At 39.4% G+C, this 23,318-nt stretch overlaps 1 protein-coding gene and 1 long non-coding RNA gene across 2 annotated transcripts in view; one reads left to right on the top strand and one right to left on the bottom strand.

Annotated features, from left to right (window-relative positions):
* Nucleotides 1-1,808: 1,808 nt before the first annotated feature.
* LOC148507589 (uncharacterized) overlaps nt 1,809-23,318 on the bottom strand; it is a 38,135-nt gene continuing 16,625 nt past the window's right edge. The window contains exons 2-3 of the long non-coding RNA XR_015869695.1: nt 9,162-9,238; nt 1,809-1,997 (exon numbers count right to left, since the gene is read on the bottom strand). This is a non-coding gene — a long non-coding RNA (uncharacterized LOC148507589). The remainder of the gene's footprint in view (nt 1,998-9,161; nt 9,239-23,318) is intronic.
* Nucleotides 18,906-23,318, top strand: part of ECRG4 (ECRG4 augurin precursor) — a 28,341-nt gene continuing 23,928 nt past the window's right edge. Inside the window, exon 1 of the mRNA XM_088445871.1 lies at nt 18,906-19,042. The gene's annotated coding sequence lies outside the window, so the exon portion shown is untranslated. The remainder of the gene's footprint in view (nt 19,043-23,318) is intronic.

Genomic DNA, 23,318 nt, shown 5'->3' with positions numbered 1-23,318 from the left:
GCGGGGGTGCCAGCTGTGTCCTCAGTGCAGGTTTGCTGACTGTGTTGGCAGTGCAGGGGTGTTCTCAATGCAGGGTGCTGGTGGTATCGGCAGAGTGGGGGTGCCAGCGGTGTCCTCAGTGCATGTGTGCTGACAGTGTCAGCAATGCAGGGGTGCTGGTGGTGTCCTCAGTGTGGGAGTGCTGGCAGTGTCGGCAGTGTGGGGGTCACTTGCGGTGTCCTCAGTAAGTGGGGCAGCAGTGCAGTGGTGCTGGCAGTGGCAGTGTCGGCAGTGGGGGATGCTATCAGTGGGGGTGACAGCGGTGTTGGCAGCGGGGGGGGCGACGGTGGTGTCAGGCAGCGGGGGATGGCGAGCGCCATCTGCTTTTGCTTCCTGTGTGCATATTAAATGGCCTTAACGCTGATTGACTGAGAGCCATGACAGACGGCTCTCTCAGCCAATCAGCATTAAGCCCACTCAATACAAAACCTCGCGACCCATCAGCGGGAACGCAAGGTTTTGCCTTGGGTGAGGGATCCGGGGCAGGCATGGAGATCTGAGCTTGGCTCGGATCGCCCCGGATCCCCGAAATTCGGGTGGGTTCGGTTCTCTGAGAACCGAACCCGCTCATCCCTAATCAATAGTGGTTATAAATTCATACAGCATTTAAAAGGTACTGTAAACTCCACGTGAGAGCCATAGTAAATGATGTTCAAAGACTTAGATTATATGCTACAGAATACAATTCCATAATTCCTAAGTATGTATCAAAATGCATGTTATTATAAAATCAAATTATGAAATTAAACAAAAATAACATTTTAATATTTTTATTATTGACCTTGCAGATGGCCCAAGAAAAATGGTGTCCAAATCTGCATCTAACAATAAACCAAACAGGACAATGCTTTTATTCTTCTTTGGTGTTTTAGGTGTAGAACCATGAGAGATTTTGGCTTGTAAACTGTGGATTTGTATAGAAAGACAAAAGGAAAATTTTTCGCTTTTATATAGTAGATAGCAGAGATAGAAAAGAAAAAATAGCAGATAAGCTAAATCCTTTTCTAATTCTGTACCTGACCTGTAGAGGGCGAATGCTCTGCAAAAATTGTGTTTAATTAATTAAAAATGAACAGTAATTAATTTCGATTTCAAATTTTTTTAGTTGCCTCCGCCATGTTTTAATATGCAATATTAAAAATTTCACGATCTTGGTTTGTAAACTGTGGATTTGTATAGAAAGACAGAAGGACAGAATGACAGAAGGACAAATTTTCGATCTTATATAGTAGATGTGTATTTATTGTTATATAAAGTCTCAGTAAACATTTGGGTGCAAAATGTTCTGCATACACAGGAAAGTTATGAGATGTGGTGGTTAGAAAATGATAGAATGCCTGAATGCCATATCAGAGAAGAAAAATATAAAATAACTAAAATATTTAAAACATTTATTTTTCTTACTAAGAAATTCTTTATGTTATTCTATTCCATAATCCTTCTGGAGATACCTGTGATTGCTATAACTTGGGGACTTGGTACACAAGGAGGAGTGGCTTTTTCCCCATAATAAATAGGCCATGTCTGTTAAATCTACACTATTCAGCCACAAGTCCTATCCTGTACAGATATTATTTTCTTACTTTGGCATGACTCCTGAGAGATGTTTTCTGCATTATGGGTATCTGTATGGAGCCTTGTCCATCTCTAGCCTGCGTGGAAAAGTGGAGCCTGGGGTGGTACAAATCTTACTCCAATATATTTTACTGCGGTGTTAAAGAAACGTTATATGGAAAGTATGATGATTGAAATAATTTGGACACATACATCCTAGAGTCCCTGTTTTTCTCGCACTCTCACGCTGGGCTGCTTTCAGATATTTCCAAACCAAAAGTAAGGATCACATTGCTGTGTCCCCAGCTCCTTTTTCTTGAGAAATCAGAAAATATTTCATCTGCAGGTGTTTTCCACTGGCAATAATACTCGTTCACTGCTTCAGGATTTGATTTTTCTAGAACCTATGGAGGAAAAATCAGATAGTTTTAGAGCTTGAACTATAATTACAGTCAGACGACTCTGACCAGTATGATGCCCTAGGCATAATTTTAGTTGGTGCCCCCCCATCCTAAGAAATAGATGCCACCTCAAAGCAGCGTCGCACCAAAATCTAATTCTGTTATTACTTAGAATAATGGGAACTACGATCTGAAGTGCTAATTTCTGTGAAATCTCCGGCATTGTGCCATTAACACATTGGTAGAATACATAAAATTAAGCAGAAACTGCATTTTCTGCATAATTTTATATAAAAAACAGCTTGATACATAAGCCCCATAGTCTTATGTGTAATCCCTAGCTGAATGGGAAGCCCTGAGTCTCCTCTCTCTCCTCCAGCCTCAGATGAAATGTAGGACTGGGATATTGTATATAGGACAGGGAGATCCATAATCATTAATCACCACATATACTCACACTAATGCACTTTTGGCTACTATATGTGCTCTCTCTTAAGCCCCTATGGAAATATCAACTCTGGTCAGCTGGTCTCCAAGCTCCTTCTGTGACACGGTAAACTGATGTGTGCTGGAAGCTGAGATGCCGGTTTACAGCACAGCTGACCGGGGTCACAGTGCAGGAGCCTGGCAACCAGTTGATTGGAGGAGAGAGCTCACCCATCACCCAGTCCCCTAAATGCAGGTGTTTTTTTTGTTTTTAACTATTTTTTTACATTGATCAGCTTGTGGTCTATTTAGACCACAAAGCTGATCAGAGGCCAGCTCCTGTCTCTGCACTGCCTGTCTGAGTAAAGCACAATTCGGGAATACGGGCGGAGAACTCTGCTTTACTCCAGATGGAGATATTATCGCAGGACTCCAACCTCCCCCTAACCTATTGCAATGACAATTTTCCACCCATTTTCACATTATTTCAGTAAAAAAAATTGAAAAATAGAATTAATTATTGTGTAACAGCTTTTATTTTATTATTAGTATTCATAGTCACAAATGGTTTCATATTATGCTTCTGTTTGAATATAATGTACATGTGTATTTATTTTTGGAATTGGGATTAATTTAAACAACAACAAAAAAAAAAAAGTATTCCTTTATGGGGCACTCACGAACTTAATTTCTTTGCAATTTGACAAAAGATTGTCAACAAGTTGGGGACACTTCTTATCAACAGAAAATATAAACATAACTTTTATTAAGTTTTTCTTAAAATTGTTGACATCGAAATATAAAAAAATGTGCATAAATGTAAAAGTGAAAAAAATAAAACTATTATGATCTCCCCCCAAAAAATCAAATTTATTGACTCCTGAAATGTCTAAATATAGTTGCATTCATTCAGAGATACAGTAAAAAGCATAGAATCACATGTCCCTATGATTACAGGTTGCTAACACAACTCAGTGGATCGATCACTCCATATTTTGTTATATATGTGGAAATAGTGGATTATCTTTATTAAATTAATCCTCAAAAATTATATATATTTATCGGAGTCCACAATAATCATTACTCTGAAATCAGTGATCCACAGTTTGATAGTTCTCACAGTGGTCTCTTATAAGGCCATCATATCAGTGGGTGATTCAACATCGTTTATCATTCAAGTTTCATTATCTTTAGCTTCAATTATTATCTTTTTCCTAATGTAAGCCACCTTATTTTCAAATATATTACACATAGTAGTTATATAATCCAGGACATCAGTGTATTGATGTTGCACAATATTAGATCTCTCCACTGATCTTTATAAGTTTAACGTTCAACAATCCTGTGTTACTAGGTACATAACAATATAGTGATCCTGTGACTAAGCGGTTAAGTGAAACGCACGTCAGGGAGACACATGGCACACGCTGCTAGCGTGTTCTTGTTTTATATTGTTATGTTATGACCTCAGATTACCATGTATAGATGTAATGTATGAACGGTCTCAGTGGCAGCAAATATGTACAGAGATGGCACCAGTCATAGAAACCGCTAAATGAGGCTGAATACAAATCACAGTGAACCTTAAATCACACAAAACTAACTGACCTAATATAGGAATAGGGGGATATATGATATACGCTGCTAGCAGATTCCATCTGCACTGGGATTAGGTTGTGATTCCCTACCACTAATTATGGATTATAATCATGAGCAGCTTTATTGAAAAGATATGGGATATCGAAATCTTACATATCATTGCCAGTGTGAGGGATGCTGAGAAACACTAACAAGCTGTGCCGTTGCCAAACAAAACTGAGAGAGTTACATTGTATGATAATCATCATTGAAACATGATACATTTGTAACTATGAGATTAGTGGTACAGAGAGTTGCTGTAATTTAAATCCCAGCAGACCATATCTATGTATTGCTGTATACCTTATACCATAAGATCAATCCATGTTAACCGCATAAAGATCAAAGGAGAGATATAATACTGTATGATAATTATTGAGACATGAGACATTTATAACATCATGATAAGTGGTATAAGGAGTTACTGGGAGAATTTATTAGTCTCAGTAGACTATATCCCCTATATTGTTATGTACCTAGTAACACAGGATTGTTGAACGTTAACCTTATAAGGATCAGTAGAGCGATCTAATATTGTGCAACATCAATACACTATTGTCCTGGATTATATAACTACTATGGGGCACGTGGCTAATTGCCGCACCGGTCCAATTCAATTGTCGGGGATTCCTCGTGCAGGACTCTCCGAGACCCAGCGCGCGATCTCACGCAGTCGGACTTTACCTCGCAGCACCTGGTGGTGCGAGGTAAAATCCACATTATTCGGCCACGCGAGCAGGTAAAAAACACATTGATTCCGCAGTTTCCGTGTCCCGATTTTACGGAGCAGGGAAAAGGCTATTTAATTGAATAGCTTTTTTGTGCGCCGCAGGGATTTTGGATGGCAATTAGTCGCTGGAACAACCCCGTGGCTAATTGAATCTGCACCAAAGTGTAATATATTTGAAAATAAGGTGGCTTACATTAGAGAAAAATAATAATTGAAGCTCAAGATAATGAAACTTGAATGATAGATGATGTTGAATCACCCAATAAGATGATGGTCTTAAAGAGACCACTGTGAGAACTGACAAACTGTGGATCACTGATTTCAGGGTAACGATTATTGTGGACTCCAATAAAATATATCATTTTTGAGGAATTGATTTAATAACGATAATCCACTATTTCCACATATATAACAAAATATGGAGTGATCGATCCCCCAAGTTGTGTTAGCAACCTGTAATCATAGGGACATGTGATTCTATGCTTTTTACTGTATCTCCGAATGAATGCAACTATATTTAGACATTCATTTCAAGAGTCAATAAATTAGACACATATTATTTGAGAGACCATCATAACATTTTTATTTTTATTTCACTTTTACACTTGTGCACATTTTTTTATATTTCGCTGTCAACAATTTTAAGAAAAACTTAATAAAAGTTATGTTTTATATTTTCTGTTGATAGGAAGTAATTCTTTTGTCAAATTGTAAAGAAATGAAGTTCGTGAGTGCCCCATAAAGGAATACCTTTTTCTTTTTTGGTTGTTTAAATTATTCATATCTATTCCTGGGTGCACCTCCCAATAATTACTTTATAGAAGATATTGAGATATCATAGGGACATACTTTTCATACTTACTATTGTGGTGAGAGGGGTGGTCTCTCACCTGAATTGCCCACATGCTGGTGGGATCAACTCCCTCTAAGGGAGAGGAAAACAAGACCGGCACATTCTGCAGCTGCAGTAGACGTTTGGAACTCCAGGTTTTCTGGGCTGCAGCGCTCAAAGTGGAAATATGAAATTCCAGGGTTTCCAGGTCACTCAGAGCTAGCAGGAAATCAGCAGCAGAGGAAGAGTTTAAAACTCTCATTCACCTAGTCTTCCATGCACTGATGCTGAATAGCAACCAGCGAGTAGGCCCAAGTGACTGTAGTGCCAGAGACCAAGGGCTATGCCAGGAGAGCATGGCCAATTGTGGCTGCAGGCCACTGTAGAGGACTAACTGCTAAGCATGAGGAGTGCTGGGACCTTTTATGTTCATTTACTTATTTTTCTGTATGTACCTGTGTTTCTAGGCCTAAGCCTTAGAATGCTGTACTTCAATGTCTGCTGCCAGTAAAAAGACACTGTGTATTCACCGAAAATCTGCCTACCGAGTCATTATTTCAAGTACCCGTTTTACAATATATACATATCTGTGCGGGTATTCTTTTGTTCTTTTTGGAATTGTGATTAGTAAATTCTGCCATTTAAAAGGGAATTGGCAAAATTCTCCCTTTTTTGAGTTGGCAGCTGATGATATTTTTCATTGATCTTTTCCTCTCTGCTTGCAGACATGCAGAGATAACTTACCCCTAGTGAGTCTTATAGGTGTGTGTTTGTCTTAGCACATGGTACTGTCCTTTTCTGCAAAGCTCCAAAAGGCATACAGTATATTAACATTTTTATATCTGAATATAATGCAAGAACGCTTACAATGGCGTCTCACATTTCTCCAGACAAAACAATCTCTGCAGAGATTCAACAAAACAGGCAATAAGGTAGTCCCTGGACTCACTGGATGACTACATGGTGAGCCTCTCACAAATCCTTCTTTATTTGAGGCAGATAATTTTATAGTCATTGAATAACTAAAGGGAAGGATAATCTATTACATTTAGTAAGGAGTAACCAAACTTAATTAGTAAGTGCTTAGTTTTTAACTAATTTGTATTCTAACGGTGTCATATTACTGGTTTCTGGTTCTGTATTCCAAAACCTGATTTATGCTAAAGTCATTGCTCTGTAACTCCTGTAAGATTAGAGTACACCCAACCTGTCATTCATTATGAGGAAACAAACTGCACTTCTAATCATGGGGCAATTCCATGATCAGTATGGTGCTAACAATCCCTATCGCCGCATATTGGGCCTGATTCAGTGACAGGTGCAATACCCATGTTTTTGCAAATAAACGATTTTCTTACTACTACGCATGTGTATAAGTCACACTGTGCATGTGCCCTGATGGTTTTTTTTAATGGTGGTCACAGTGAGTATTTCATAGTGATTGACAGGAAGGTACCGCATGGGTGGTAAAAGGGGAATGGCAGCTGAAACGCAGACATGTTGCGGCTGTTTCAGGGGGGTGTCTCAGACTGCTACTGCAAGCCCAGATGGGAATGATCCGGTGTCTTATTTCCAACAGCCATTCTGAGCGGACAGAGGGTTACTGATCAACCAATGTGCGTCCGATGGTTGCGTCTTTGTACACAAGCAGCTGACTTGAGGCACCGCAAGTGGGCGTCTCAATACACATCCTGGCAGCTGCAAAATTTGCATATTTTTGCAAAATCTGCTGTGTACGGTAACAGCTGTGACAGCATTTGCCACCATCTCTGAATCAGGCCCATTGTTTTACTGAGTTGCATTGTGGAGCTGATTCAGACCCGCTCGCTATGATGCGAACACTAGTAGCTGGCCGATAGACGCTTTCTACGCATGCGTACACATCGCAATGCGCAAACCAGTGTGAAAGTTCAGGATGCGTTCGCTTACTGCGCATAGACTGCCCAGCAGAGTGAGTGACAGGAGGAGCCGTTTGTGGGTGGTAACAGGGGCTGGCCACTGGAAACAGGGGACTGGAGGTGCGAACACAGGCGTGCCTGAGTGTTTCAACGCCGTGACATAGGCGTGCACAGTTAAAAAGCAGCGTCATAGTACACGTCACTTGGTGGGATTTCACACTGAAGTGATCGCAGTGCTTGCGGCAGGGTAAAGGTCAACCTCAAGCGCTGCGATCGCATCCGATGGTGTTTGATGTACCAGTGTTTTTATGCACTTCCAGGAGATGATGTGCGCAAGTGGGCATTTTATGAATGGCTGGTGGGAGTCTGCATACACTAAGTGATCGCCCGCCAAGACATAGTTGGCGTGCGCTGGATTTGCCCAGCAAGGCAGGCGATCGCCTGCCTTGCAGGGCGTGCGCTGGATTTGCACACGCAGGGTGCGAGCGAACGCATCTAGTGAACGGGTCTGAATGAGCTCCTGTATTTCTTACCGTGCATTAAAGATACAATTGTATCTGTTTTCCTTACCTGTGTGATCTGCAAACCTAAGGAACATAGGGCCTGATTCAGAGCCGCTCGTAAGCGGCCGCTCGTTCGATCCGAGCGATGTTTGCCCAACTGCGCATGCATACGGATCGTTATACGCATGCGCGAACCAGTCAGTGCGGCCGAAAATCGTTTGTTCGCTAAATAGCGAATGCCTGCTATTTTGAGTGACAGGAGGAGGCGTATGTGGGTGGTAACAGGGGAAGGTGCATGAAAACGGGGAGTGGAGATCCAAACGCAGGCATGCTTAAAGGTCAAAACGGGCGATTTATGGGTGTGCATAATTAATACAGCAGCGTCATTGACCACGTCACTGGGTTATTTTATAGTCAGAACTGCTCGCATGATTGCGGTAGGAAAAACCAACCACAAGAATAGCGAGCAATTCATACGCTGGTCGATGTACTCGATTAATCTAATAAATAGCGGACATGACGTAGGATGCGAGCGGCCAGGGGGCGTAGTTTCCAAAAAAATGACCGCAAGTTTTGTTCGCTCGTTCAGACCTAGAGGCGTGAACAGACCGCAAAGAGCGAATGGTTCATTTGAATAGCCACCCCTTTTTTCAGAATGAACGACCGCAAATAGCGTCCGGCTCTGAATCAGGCCCATAGTACATTGGTGTCAAGTTACAGGGGTATTCAACATGCAACCTTCCAGGTACTGTGAAACGACACGTTCCAGCATGCCATGCCACAGTTTTGCTATTAGGGCATGCTAAAACTGTGGCAGGGCATGCTGTGATTTGTAGTTCCACAGCAGCTGGAGGGACGAATATTGAATACCCCTGCTAGTACTGTACTTCATCTCCTGTCAGAGTCTGTGGCTGTTATATCACAAGAGAAGGAGCATGTAAGCATGATATAAAATTTCTGCTGATTATGTCTGTGCAATTGGAGAAGTTACCATGGTGGCTGTCAAAGATACTTACTACAGGGCACCAGTTTTCACGTGAGTGAGATAATCAATGCTGTGTTATTCTATAATACAATGTATTCCAATATGAATACGCTGCAATTCAATTTTCTATCCAGCAATAAGAAAAAAACACACACCTGGGCGCTGATCTTTATCGGAAACAATTACGAACTGGAAAAACTGCAGCTTTCAATACGAGGGATGCTGAAATCCTCTAGGTAACAATAAAGAAAAAAGAGGAAAAATTATTTTCCTAGGAAACGCTGTTTAACCAGATACACATATTATTACGCAATTAAAAAAAAAAAGCATATGGCCAATGCATATAGGTATAACTAAGAACATATACATATAGAGAGTCCTGATTCTTATAAAAACACACGCTCAAATTAATTAGTATTTGCTGATAATTATTTGCTGAATCCACAATATCATATGATTAGTCAGTCCCAAGATGAAACAGTTGATTAGTATAATAATGGTATTAGTAAATCCAGATGAAACAATATTATTATTATTATTTATATATTATTTGGGAGTAAGTTTAAGTAATAAGAAATGTGTGATTGACTTTTTACACTGACATCAAGCTCAATCAATGGTGGGGAGGTTAAGTATAACATCTCACTTAAAGATGCATTTTTGCTACATTGTTCTATTACTGGAAAATTATTTTTCTCTATCAGCCGATCTAAAGAAACTTTCTTTACAATTAAGTACCCAGAGCATAACACCAGTACTTGGACGCATATATTGGTATTAGTACCTAAACACTGGGATTCATCTACATTCAATATAAAGAGGATTATCTTGATCGTATCAGAGCATAGTCGCTAAAGTGGAGATTAACTTGCAACTAAGATATTTTATATATATTTTATGTATTTGTTTTAATTATCTAGCCTGATTAAGTGGCTTTTTTTATTATATTGTTATATGTTTATATGTATTGAAAAATAATGAGACGTGCGCCTAATAGTGTAGTATTTTAAGATAAAATAAACTTGTGCGCAAAATAGGTAATGTGCGTACCAAAAATTAAACAATTAAAAGCTTATCTGATGTTCAGGTGGTACTTTCATTGGTCAGATTAACCCAAAACGACAATTTTTCAAGGGGTACTCTTTCTGTAGTAACTGCTAGGAAGGATCAGGAACAAAGAATTCTGAATTCTTATTCTCTCATACAGAGATCCTTGCAGACAAAATGTGTCCAGAAGGGAATTTGGGATGTTTATGTTTATATGTATGTTTAATTATACTATATTAAATGAATATGCAATGATTCTTATTAGCGCTCCTTAAGTGCTTTATTTGTGCTTATGAGTTTCTTTAATAAGAAAACCAACAATGGCATTGTCGGACTGGGGAATGAAGGACTCGCTATAAAGATGCAATTGTAGGTGCCCAGGGAACAACGCAACACATTTCTACACTCTCAGCATGCCACCCCATTGTCACACACACAGTAGTGACCAATTGTCACACACACAGCAGTCACTCTGTCACACACACAGCTGTCAAACTTTGCCTCACACACAAACTGTAGTCACCAATTGTCATGCACACAAATTAGTCACCCATTGTTACACACACACACACACACACACACACACACACACACACACACACACACACACACACACACACACACACTCCACTGGTTCCACCCACACTACAATCCAGCCTACAGCACCATGTTCTACTTTGAAGAGTCACCCTGCTGCATAAAAAGCTGCATGGTGCATCCTTAGGACGCATCTTTGTGCTCCTTTGGTACTTGCTGTGTGATGTCATGATGTGGCAGGAGGTGCTGGACCAGGGCACACAGGCACTGGCAATTGTATCATTGGCTGAGTGGCTAATTCTAAATTAGAGTATCTCCTGGTATAGCAAAACAAGCCCCCTACTTGACCAAAATTATAGGTTTGTTTTTTTATAAATTGCGACAGGCTATGAAAGTCTGAAAGGGGTCTGTCAAACATCTGACAGTTTTATGACAAATAAGACTATCTCGTTCTCTAAGGATCATTTTGTCTTTGACCTCCCATGTCAGCTTTTCAACATTCCTTAGATTGTTAGCTTCCTAATAAATTGACTCTTGTTTAAACTGGTTTTTCCATCTTGGGGTTATGCTAGCGTTACTGGAAAGTTAGGAAATAGTTTATGAGCCAATAATATTGAATCACTTACATTTAAGCTTTATTGTAACACTGACATGTTTGTATGCTTTGTACTTGTGATAGTTACAGTATGTGATATTTTATGTCAGTTAGCCTTCGTGAAATAATGAAAATAAATCAGTTTATTGAGATGATAATAATGTAACTTTTGTGAGTAACTTAAAACATTGTGAAAAATGCCAGGTTGTTTTTTTTCGAAGCCCGAGGTTTTTTTTCAAATCACCCAGTGCAGTGCAAATCTGTGCTGGGGGCATGGGACTTTGGACCCATTCCTATAGGAGAAGGGCCCCATTTCTCCCCATCCCCTCAGAGCCTAAAGGCCCCATTGAGATAAAAAAGGATTATTCGGGTCCCCATCGCCAAAGCTAGGGGGACCCCTTGATATCCCCGACCCCCAGAGCCAAACAGCACCTTAGGGGCAAGAGTCTTTGGGCTTCTCTCTGCCACAAAGGCTCGGGTCGCCCCTTTCTCCCCAGGGTTGGGCGAAGCTTCCCCCTTAAACAGACTCTTCAGCTCTCCTCAAAAGGAGAGAGCCTCAGGGAACTTGGGGAGAGGGATGCCCATAAGGGTCTTGCCCAAACGCGAAACACACACACCAAAAACATAAAAATGTGTGGTGAAAAGGTGCAAAAAAAGTGCAATAAATAAATAGACCCCAGGTACAATATCTGCTTATGTAGCCTGGTAATCGCTACTTTTATTTTTTTTACCACCAGCATATTCTGAAGCACTGTATAATCAGGGAGATACATTATAACACATGGGAAAATGTAATCTGGTCCGATTATGCAAAAGTGACGATATTTAATCAATTTTCCCACAGCATCAAAGTGGGGATTGGCAACATGAATCTGGTAAAAATTTGTCGCTTTAAATCACATACCCAAATTACTGAAGAATCTGCACTTTTGCATAATCAAACCCTGTTACTTTTTATGGAAGTAAGAAAACAACAAAGTAAGTTCCCTTTACTCTCTCAATAGAAGTTACTTTGGTCTTTTCTTCTTTATTTCTATACTTACACATTAATTTTTTGTGAGGAATATTTAATATTTTTATTATTTATACATAATGTTTTGTGATAAAATTCTGCTATTTTTAAAAAATAAAGTTGTTTTTGTATGTCCAAAAGCCTCTTTATGTTCATTTACCTACTGGTGTGTAACTTTAGATCTTACAATTAACTGCTCCCCAATATATATTGCTGTGCCTCAAGTGGAACCCCTGTTAGTGGGAACAAAAAAAATCTAAAAACACAAAAAATACTTAAAAGGCACAAATCACTTAAATGTCTTTTATAACACCAATTGAAGAATATTTCAGACGTTTGATGGTTCAGAATTCACACCAATAGAATGTCCAAAAGGATTCCTTTATAGGGAAATCTCATGACAAGGTACTTTTTCTCTTTAATATAATGGACCAACTTCAGTGTAGTTGATAGTAGATTCCATAGGCTCCAAAATAATCTTTCTAAAAAAGACTCACTCACCAAAAAGATACCCAAAAAAATGGCCAAATGGCCCACTATTAGATATGATAAACAATTAATTAATTAAAAAAAAATAAAAATTAATTTGACATAAAAAAAACTTTGAAATTTTTTTTTTTTTATGTATAAAAACTGCTTACACAATTTCTTCAATGATTTTAACCAAAGAAGACAATGTATATCCTGCTGTTTAACCCATACAGGGCCAGAATCTCAATAGACAGGTTTATCCCTTCTGATAAATGAAATGGAACCAACAAGTTTCGTCCGTTAGGACTTCATCAGGGGCATATATATCAAAATTGGAAAATAAACATAATCTGGTGGAAAACTGGCAAAGTATTGTCCCAAAGATGGACTAATCAGTTGAAGAAGCTTCACAAATTGTGATGTTCTCTGATCCCAGGATCAAGCAGCTTTGCAATTCTGTCCTTGCAATTATGGCCTCCTGCTGCATTACTTATCTGAGATGCATTGTCCAACGCAGCATCGGATAATCTGCAGGAACATCGGCCGGCTACGTGACCCATTAGGTCACGTAAGCCTGCCGCCACAGGTGAGAGAAAGAGGCCATAAAATCTCCTTCAGCTCACATAGATCCTGGCTTTTTTCCTCCCCCCAACGGCTGTGAAGCACCTTCATTTTGGGAAATGGAGGCCGCCGCCACCCCCTCCTGCCCCCAAATGGCAGCAGGTCCTGTACTGCACATGCGCAGTACAGGTCAGGCCATCGTGAATCCTCATTCAGTAGTGCACTAGAGTGCACATATCGACAGCCCAAACCTTCCCCCACAAACCAAAACACTGATCAAAACCAATTGCAAGTGCAAAATAAGGGTTATTTAACATAAGCACTCATGAATGCAGGTTTTTAAGGAAAGCCTTTGCAGGCTGCAGAATACAAAAACAAAGCTCATTGCAGGCAAGCAGAATAGATAAATACAAACTGGGTCAGAAGCAGACAGCAGGTGAATATAGTCAAAGTTCCTGGCACAGAACAGGGGCAGGTTGCAAATAGACAAGTTCAGAATCCAGACAGAGGGCTGTGACAGAAGACAAAGTAATCCAACTTACTGGCAGCATCTGTGGCAGGCTGAAGACAACGGCAAAGTCTAAACAGGCACAGGTACATCAGAAGTACACAAGTCCAACACAGGAAACATTAATGACCCAGCAAAGAGTGCTGGGATCCGTCAGACTAAATAGGCAGGTGTCAAGTATTGTCCATGATGGTAATGAATGAATAATTAATCACCTGACACCTGGCTGCAGAACATAGTCAGAAGAGCTGCCCCTCTGGCTGGCTCTAGAACTGCAGCTCACATATTAGTAGGCCTGGCAACCCCTAATGGCGGGGAAACATACTGCCGAGTAGTACATACAAAGCAGATAACTGCATAGTGCAGGCTGATTCCCACTGGGAGCCTGATTCAGAGGTGCAACCTAAGCGCATGCAATATCGATGTTCACGTAGTTGAGCATTTATTTGCTACTGCTCATTAGAAAATATTCTGAAAACCCCTAAAGTGCATGCGTTACCCAGAGTGTATGCACAAATTCACAGTTGGGTACAGGGCCACTGGTATCAGAACTGAGAAGGGAAAACCATGGGCATTCCTGGGTGGTGACTGGGAGGTGGCTTGAAGAGAACGCCAAAAAATCTTTTATGTGTACATGTTATGGGAGTGTCGGGTGCATGTCAGTGAAAACAGCTGCGTTCCCATACACAGAGCCGCAGCCACAAAGGCCATGTTCAGCTGGATACACTGCAACTGCCATAGGGCTGGTGCAAGTGTCAATGGTGCACTGATGGTGGATTGCCCTGAACCAGCGGCGGTGTTGCATCGTGCATGGACACTGAAAGTGGGCGTTTTGGCTTGCACATACCGGAGCACGCTATTACATGACTGCAAAGAGGTGCTGCCTGTCAGACTGTCGTAAATGAGTTGAACAGGGGTGTCCAAAAACAGGGATTTCATATGGGAGTTGTGTTGGCCATGTGAATGGGTTGGCATCATTGTTGAACATAATAGGAATGTTGGACAATAACTTCATAATGCTATTAGTGTAGAATAGTTTGGCTGCTGACACCATAACTGCATGGAAAGAAATAAAAGGGTCATCCAATTCTTTTTCTAATACACAGACTAGTTTGAAAAAAAAAACTTGGATAATAAGAATTAGGTGCAAAATGGATTCTGTGTGAGAATCAGTTGTACTACTGAGCTGCTACACGTAATGGGATCTGCAACCCACTAGATGAAGTCTAGATGTAGCGCTGGTAGACAACAAGAATAATTTAATACACAATAAAACAAGAAACATTAAAACACATATACATATAAATGAAGCGCCTATTGGCTATGGTGAATAAATAACCAAGCTGCTATGAATGAGGCATATGAAAAGTTCATTCACTATAACTTCCCAAACAGTATCAGTCCATGTGTTGGAATATATTAATAGTGGAATAGGGGTCTCACCCAATATAGAGCTGTCCACAATGTCCAATCCACAGTAAGGAAAGATATTTCCAATTGGTATAGCACAGGAGTATGGGAGATAGAGGTGAAATCAATTTTCGTTAACCTGAGGGTGCCGTGGTATAATCCCCGCTTGGGTCCAGGTAGCTCACCTTAGTTGAAAGCGGTAACTGGGTACGAGGGTCTCCTCTCCGATTTCCTGAAGCTTCACCGGCGATGTTAATGGACACCTGCCTGGACTGGAAAGTGTGTCCGCTCTATCCACTCTCCCCCTTAGTGCCAGCAACCTGCCGGACTGCCTCCATATAATGCAGCCTGCCGGGCTGCCTCCATATGATTCCATCTGTGAACAGCAAGGTTCAATGCATAAGTAGCAAGAGCCAGCTGTCCGGTAATCTTCGTGGACGGCAGCCGGTGGTAACGGCTGGGTTTATCCAAAATACCAATGCTCAATCGGAGGAATGGAAGAGGATTAATGAAGGACACAGCGTCTCAGATAGCAGCGTGGTGGATGCATAAAAGAAAGCCCATATGTCTTAACGCGTTTCTCCGGAACAATCCCTCCCAGTTTCATCAGAAGGAGGGCATGAATATTGTGCAGTGTTTAATCAGGTTTATATAGGGTCTGTAATTGCAACCCATTTCATCAATTAATTAATTAAATATTATACACCTGCTCCACTAGAGTCTCTGTGCATTCTAGGCAATTAGAGAAAGGTAATTACAATTCAAAACATAAATGAAAATAAATAAAAATAAAAACATAAAAAATATATATACATACAAATATATGTCTCATATTCATATTCCACAGAAACAAATATATACTATACATAAATTAAAGAAAAAGGAAATTATATATTTAATTTTAACACAAAACTATAATAAAAACAGGTATGAATGATGGATTAATTTGTTATATTCCTTAAGGATAAATGTCCTGATATTCCATGAAAATGCTAAAAAATGGATTGAATTAAACTTATAACAAATTAATCCAGTTCATTATTTATACATTATTATGAACATTCCTAATTTAATATATTCCTCTATCATAGAGGATAATAGCTTTCACTGTGATGATTTACGTCATTTATCAAAAAAAGACTACAGAAAAAAACAAAATTATACATGACGAGAAGAGAAATAGTACACAAAAAAAGGGGTGGTCACTATACTAAAAATAAATATATGTATCAGCTTATATGAAAAAGCTAAAAGGGCCCAGACTAAAGAAACAAACCTAAGAACACAAGGGGTAAAGGGAGGAATAGCAGAATTACTAAAATCAAGGTAACTAAATCACCTAATAAAGATATTCTAAAAATCCAATTCGATTTTTACCCACACAAAGAGGAGGGGACAGATATAGCAGATTATGTGCTAGAGAAGCATATTGGATCCACGTCATGCATACCCTTTTCCCTGAAGGCCATAATGAAAATATCGAATTGGATTTTTAGAATATCTTTATTAGGTGATTTAGTTACCTTGATTTTAGTAATTCTGCTATTCCTCCCTTTACCCCTTGTGTTCTTAGGTTTGTTTCTTTAGTCTGGTCCCTTTTAGCTTTTTCATATAAGCTGATACATATATGTATTTTTAGTATAGTGACCACCTCTTTTTTTGTGTACTATTTCTCTTCTCGTCATGTATAATTTTGGTTTTATCTGTAGTCTTTTTTTGATAAATCAGTTATATGTGATGATGTAAATCATCACAGTGAAAGCTATTATCCTCTGTGATAGAGGAATATATTAAATTAGGAATGTTCATAATAATGTATTAATAATGAACTGGATTAATTTGTTATAAGTTTAATTCAATCCATTTTTTAGCATTTTCATGGAATATCAGGACATTTATCCTTAAGGAATATAGCAAATTAATCCATCATTCATACCTGTTTTTATTATAGTTTTGTGTTAAAATTAAATATATAATTTCCTTTTTCTTTAATTTATGTATAGTATATATTTGTTTCTGTGGAATATGAATATGAGATATTTGTATATATATATTTTATGTTTTTATTTTTATTTATTTTAATTTATGTTTTGAATTGTAATTACCTTTCTCTAATTGCCTAGAATGCACAGAGACTCTAGTGGAGCAGGTGTATAATAATTAATTAATTGATGAAATGGGTTGCAATTACAGACCCTATATAAACCTGATTAAACACTGCACAATATTCATGCTCTCCTTCTGATGAAACTGGGAGTGATTGTCCCGGAGAAACGCATTAAGGCATATGGGCTTTCTTTTATGCATCCACCACGCTGCTATCTGAGACACTGTGTCCTTCATTAATCCCCTTCCATTCCTCCGATTGAGCATTGGTATTTTGGATAAACCCAGCCGTTACCACCGGCTGCCGTCCACGAAGATTACCGGACAGCTGGCTCTCGCTACTTATGCATTGAACCTTGCTGTTCACAGACGGAATCATACGGAGGCAGCCCGGCAGGCTGCATTATACGGAGGCAGTCCGGCAGGTTGCTGGCACTAAGGGGGAGAGTGGATAGAGCGGACACACTTTCCAGTCCAGGCAGGTGTCCATTAACATCGCTGGTGAAGCTTCAGGAGATCGGAGAGGAGACCCTCGTACCCAGTTACCGCTTTCAACTGAGGTGAGCTACCTGGACCCAAGCGGGGATTATACCACGGCACCCTCAGGGTAACGAACATTTATTTCACCTCTATCTCCCATACTCCTGTGCTATACCAACTGGAAATATCTTTCCTTACTGTGGATTGGACATTGTGGACAGCTATATATTGGGTGAGACCCCTATTCCACTATTAATATATTCCAACACATGGACTGATACTGTTTGGGAAGTTATAGTGAATGAACTTTTCATCTTCCTCATTCATAGCAGCTTGGTTATTTATTCACCATAGCCAATAGGCACTTCATTTATATGTATATGTGTTTTCATGTTTATTGTTTTATTGTGTATTAAATTATTCTTGTTGTCTACCAGCGCTACACTTTTTTCTTGTTAAAAATTTTTTTTAAATGTGACGCATCCACCTTGATGGTAATAAAGAAACCTAATTGGTCCTTAAAAAGAATGATATGTTCACTTGACTAGAACTGTTCAGTTTGGACTTCACTATCTCTGATTTCATGTAAAATGGGCTGTGGTCATTATGGGCAGCAGCTGTTACCAATGATGAAGAGTGTTACATCCATCAATGATGTCATTCAATGATGTCAACAAAACAGACATATTAGGAAGGGCTCGCCAACAAATCATCAAGTGGTGTAACAAGTAACAGCACACAGAAGAATGCAAATCCATTACTAGCTTCTTATCCGGATGGAATGAGCCTACTGTAAAATATTAGCTTGATGTCTGTCTCATACCCTAAAGCATGACACTATGAGGGAATGCATGCTCCTCTAGAAAACAAAAAGATTAGTTTATTATTTCCAATCAATTTCAATACAGTCTAAATAGCTAAAACAAATGGTTTAACCCTTCATTTAGCTTCATTTATGCAAAGAAAAGGAAAAAAAGAATTATATAGCGATATAAATCTTTTCCACACATCTGCAAATAATCCCAGGTTAGGATGTGGCATTTGTGATTATACAGAAACCTGATTCCTCAGGCTTCGAGTCCCTGGCCAAACTTTTCAGAGAGGGTCTGGTATTCATAAGTGATGTTTTTTTTTTTTTCCATGAAAGTGCCTTTCATATGAGTTCACCTCCTGTCCAGCTAAACACCATTACAAGACTTTAGAACACTACCTACAGAAACAGGGTATATAAGGAGTACCTTGTGTTGCAGCAGAAATACAAGACACCATTGTACACTGACAAGCACTTGGAAAGGACATCATTTCAGAGGTAAAGTAATAAAAAGTTTGCTATTTTTTTCAGTGAGTGAGAAGCACATTAAGAAAACAAACACATGCTCATTCCAGGTTCAGAAATGAATAGAGTTTTACATATTACAGGTTAGTGATCTATTTAACAAGCAGAGTATGTTAAATCCATAAAGTGGGATTTACTACAGTATGCAGAGCAAAGTTACTTTTGAACACTGTGTACAATCCATGATTTATTGCTTACAGCATTTATACAGTAAGATTGTAATTCTGTCTGTACAATGTTGATCTCTTTTTATGCTATGCACAAATATTTTTTGAAACGACAAATTAAAAACATTAAGGATTAATACATAATAAATTCAAACACAACTTTTGCATTTTAAAGATTTTGTGGTATGTATTGTAAATGATTTCAGGATTACAGTAATGGCTAAGGTTGGATATAAAACAGTTACTGTACACACATAATTATACACATACACTGTATGACCAAAGACTTGATACCATTTTACTTATTTTCCCAACATAATATGTTGACCACACAACATATTATGCAAAGGTGGACCAGTCATCAGCCATCAGCTGTACATTATGATCTTGTCCTTAAAAAATTTAATGTATTTTCCTTATTACTATTGTGCTCTATTAAAGATTATATAGAATCTCAAGTTTCATAGATATATTTTTATTTAGTTTGTTTTATAGGGGAGTCTTGTCAAATTGGGAAGAACTACATTTTTAAAAATAGTTACACAAAAAAATCAATCCCATTATAGTAACATTATGTTTACAAATGTATTGTTTGATAGTGTTCTAAATGTAAATTGTGTCTATTCATTTCGAACACATTTGGATTTAATTTTTAATTATCCATATTTTTATGTTGTTGGTACCCTGGTTTGTTTAATGGGCCTCTCCTTAAGGATTCAATGTAATCTGGATCTAGCAAAGCTGCTTCTACACTACAGTTTTTAATCTACACAAGTCTGAACAGTTAGTAAGGACCATGTACTGGTCTCTCCTGCACTGCATTGGGACTGTCCTCTGCTGGGGGAAATTACATCGCTGCGCTGATATCACAGGATCTCTTTTTCACATGAGGAAGTAGCACAGAGATAACTTTGAATGCTCTGAGCTATATTTGGGCTGCTAGGAACCAAATGAAGCGATACATGGTTACTGTCTCTAGATTTTTACGTTTAGTGATGTCTTCTTTCTCAGAAAAGTACAGACACTAATGTACGAATATTTAAGCAGCTTTAAAACCCCCCCATCCTCCACAAAACTGCAGCCGCCGCCACTGGAGACTGTGCACCCCCTGCTCAGACCTGCAGATTCGTGTAGGTCCCTCACCGCCGCTGCTGTGCCCTTTCCCTTGGGCCTGGCTCACAGGAAGAGAACACAGCTGGGAGGGATCTTTTCAGATCCTTCTGCTGTATCAGATGCTGTACGCCATCTCAGGATGGTGTACAGTATCACTGTCAAGTTTAAAAAAAAATGCTTTTCGGAACTTGAAGAAATACATAATTTCCACATCCAAAAGTATGGGGACTGTGGAAATTATCAGGGGGCAATTGTAACCAGGAGATATCGGTGATATCTCCTGCGTTACTGGAATGATGAATTATCCTGACACTTAATTTGTACAAAAGTAGGTGAAAATCTTAATTTACACCTGCTTTTGTAGAAATTAAGTGATGATGAATAGACCCCTTTAAAATAGCTTTGTTACATAACGTCAGTGATACAACCATAGATTTCTGAATTTTTTTAATTTATGTATTTAAATAGTAAGTTGAAATATTTTCCTGAATGTACAGTGATCTGTAATTATAAAACCAATTTACTATAAAATTAGATACTTAAATCGGAAAATAAATTTGATTATCCACTAATGGGTAGAGTTTTAAATAGAAAAATGAAAACAGACAGCGTGATTACCCTGTACAATATGGCCCTTTTGTATCAACTGTTACTAGGCTACAGAGTAAGATCTAAAAAATGGATTTAATGTTTGGCAATATATTTAGACTTATTTAATTAATGCTTTCTGTCTTTGATGAATTAGCAAATGTAGCAGCCACATGAACAAACTAGTGAGAGAGTTCCCAGGCTACTTATTGCCAAGCACACATGTTTAGGCAGGAATGCTTTGCAAGAGGGTGTCATGTAGTGTCTGAATGACATACACATGAAAATATGCAATGAAGACACTAAAACCTGAATGAACTTACCATATTTATACATTGCGTCAAAAATATATTGCATTCTACTGGATTACTGGACTATGCAAGGGGAATCAAAAGGGTAGTCAATGAAAGTAAATAAAAATCATATCTATTGGAAATGGCATGTGTAAATCAGCACTATTTAATGTCTGAACTACCACAAATGCACTATACAAATGATCATGGGAAACAGCAGACACAAATATGTATTGGGGAATGGGGCTTATATAAAGTAGAACATGAAGTAAAGAAAGATAATCTTGTAGTATATTGAATCAATACTTAGATCAATGACACTTCAAAAACAAGAGAGGTCTATTTACTAAGCCTTGAATGGAGATAAAAACTAACCAGCTCCTAACTGTCATTTTTCCAAACACAGCCTGTGACATGGCAGTTAGGAGCTGATTGGCTGGTACTTTATCTCCATCCAAAGCTTAGTAAATAGACCCCACAGGTCCTTGGAATGCACAATTTAAATGTGATGTCATTACCTTTTGAATTATATAAAACAATGACCTAGTCTACAGGTGTAGCAAGAGAAGCACACATTTAACATGACACAACTTCATTAATGCAACACACATTGACCTTTTAAGGAAACACATTGCATTGCACCAAGTGTGTTTCCCAAAGCATAGTATGCAAATTCACTGCAATAAATGTTATTGTCACCAGTTGATAGTTTGATAGAATTGCATCACATATTATTATTATTATGCACTGAAAGGTTTAATTCCCACTGCTGCAGTGCCATTAGGAACTAGGGCCCTGATTCAGAGCCGCTCGTAAGCGGCCGCTCGTTCGTTCTGACCGATGTTCGCACATCTGCGCATGCTTACGGATTTAAATACGCATGCGCGAACCAGTCAGTGCGGCCGAAAATCATTTGTTCACTATATAGCGATTGCCTGCTATTTTGAGTGACAGAAGGAGGCGTATGTGGGTGGTAACAGGGGAAGGTGCTTGAAAACGGGGGTGTGGAATTCGAACGCAGGCGTGCTTAAAGGTGAAAACAGGCGTTTTAGAGGAGTGCATAATTAATACAGCAGCGTCATTGACCACGTCACTTGTTTTTTTTTTACTCAGAACTGCTCGCAAAATAGCGGTTGAAAAAACCAGCCACAAGAATAGCGAGCAGTTCATGCGCTGTTCGATGTACTCGATTAATCTAATAAATAGCGGACATGACGTATGGTGCGAGCGGCTAGGGGGCGTATTTTTCAAAATTACAACCGCAAGTTTTGCTCGCTCGTTCAGACTTAGAGGCGAACGGTTCATTTGAATAGTCACCCCTTGTTTTAGAACGAACGACCGCAAATAGCGAGCAGCTCTGAATGAGGGCCTAGGTACCATCTGAAAATGTTGAAAATTTATTTTAATGTATTTTAATATTTGGATTAACTGAGAAGGTACAGGGAGAGCTGGCAATTACCGACAGTTAAAAATGCTACAATGCTGGAGCCCTAAACATTCCAGCATTGTAAGCAGGGAGTGTGCTGCTCTATATACTGTCTGCCTAACCTCTGGAGACCATTTTCGGCCAGGGGTAGCAACCTGTCCCTGGAGCACATCTCTTTAAAGTATTCTAGGTGGAACCTGTAGAGAATACAGAATCCTGTCAATAACAGGCGGAATGCCGGCAGCTTAAAAGGCCGACACCAGAATCCCGAGACCTGTCAGAATCCCGGCGCCGGCATCCTGAATGTAAGTACTGCGGTTAGGAGGAGGGTTAGGGGTTAGGCACTTAGGGTAGGGTTAGGCACTAAGGGGGGAGGGTTAGATTTAGGGTGCAGGGAGAGGGAGGTTAGGTTTAGGCACTAGGCAGGGAGGTTAGGGTTAGGGTAGGGAGAGGGGCAGGGTCAAGATACTGACCGACAAGTGTCAGTATCCCAGCCCTGTCAGGATTCTGACAGTCGGCATCCCACACCCAATCCGAGAAACACCCCTCTCCTAAACTTCCAGGTGCATTGGAATGGTCAAGGGCTGGGCTTTTGGAATCGGTATGTAATACCGCCGGCCACATGGCCGGCAGTTCGAATCCTGGCAGCGTCAGGCTGACAG

Source organism: Taudactylus pleione, unplaced genomic scaffold, assembly GCF_031769625.1.
Source record: "Taudactylus pleione unplaced genomic scaffold, aTauple2 ptg000391l, whole genome shotgun sequence".
Classification (NCBI taxonomy): Eukaryota; Metazoa; Chordata; class Amphibia; order Anura; family Myobatrachidae; genus Taudactylus; species Taudactylus pleione.
This window is presented reverse-complemented; position numbering and strand designations above follow the sequence as displayed.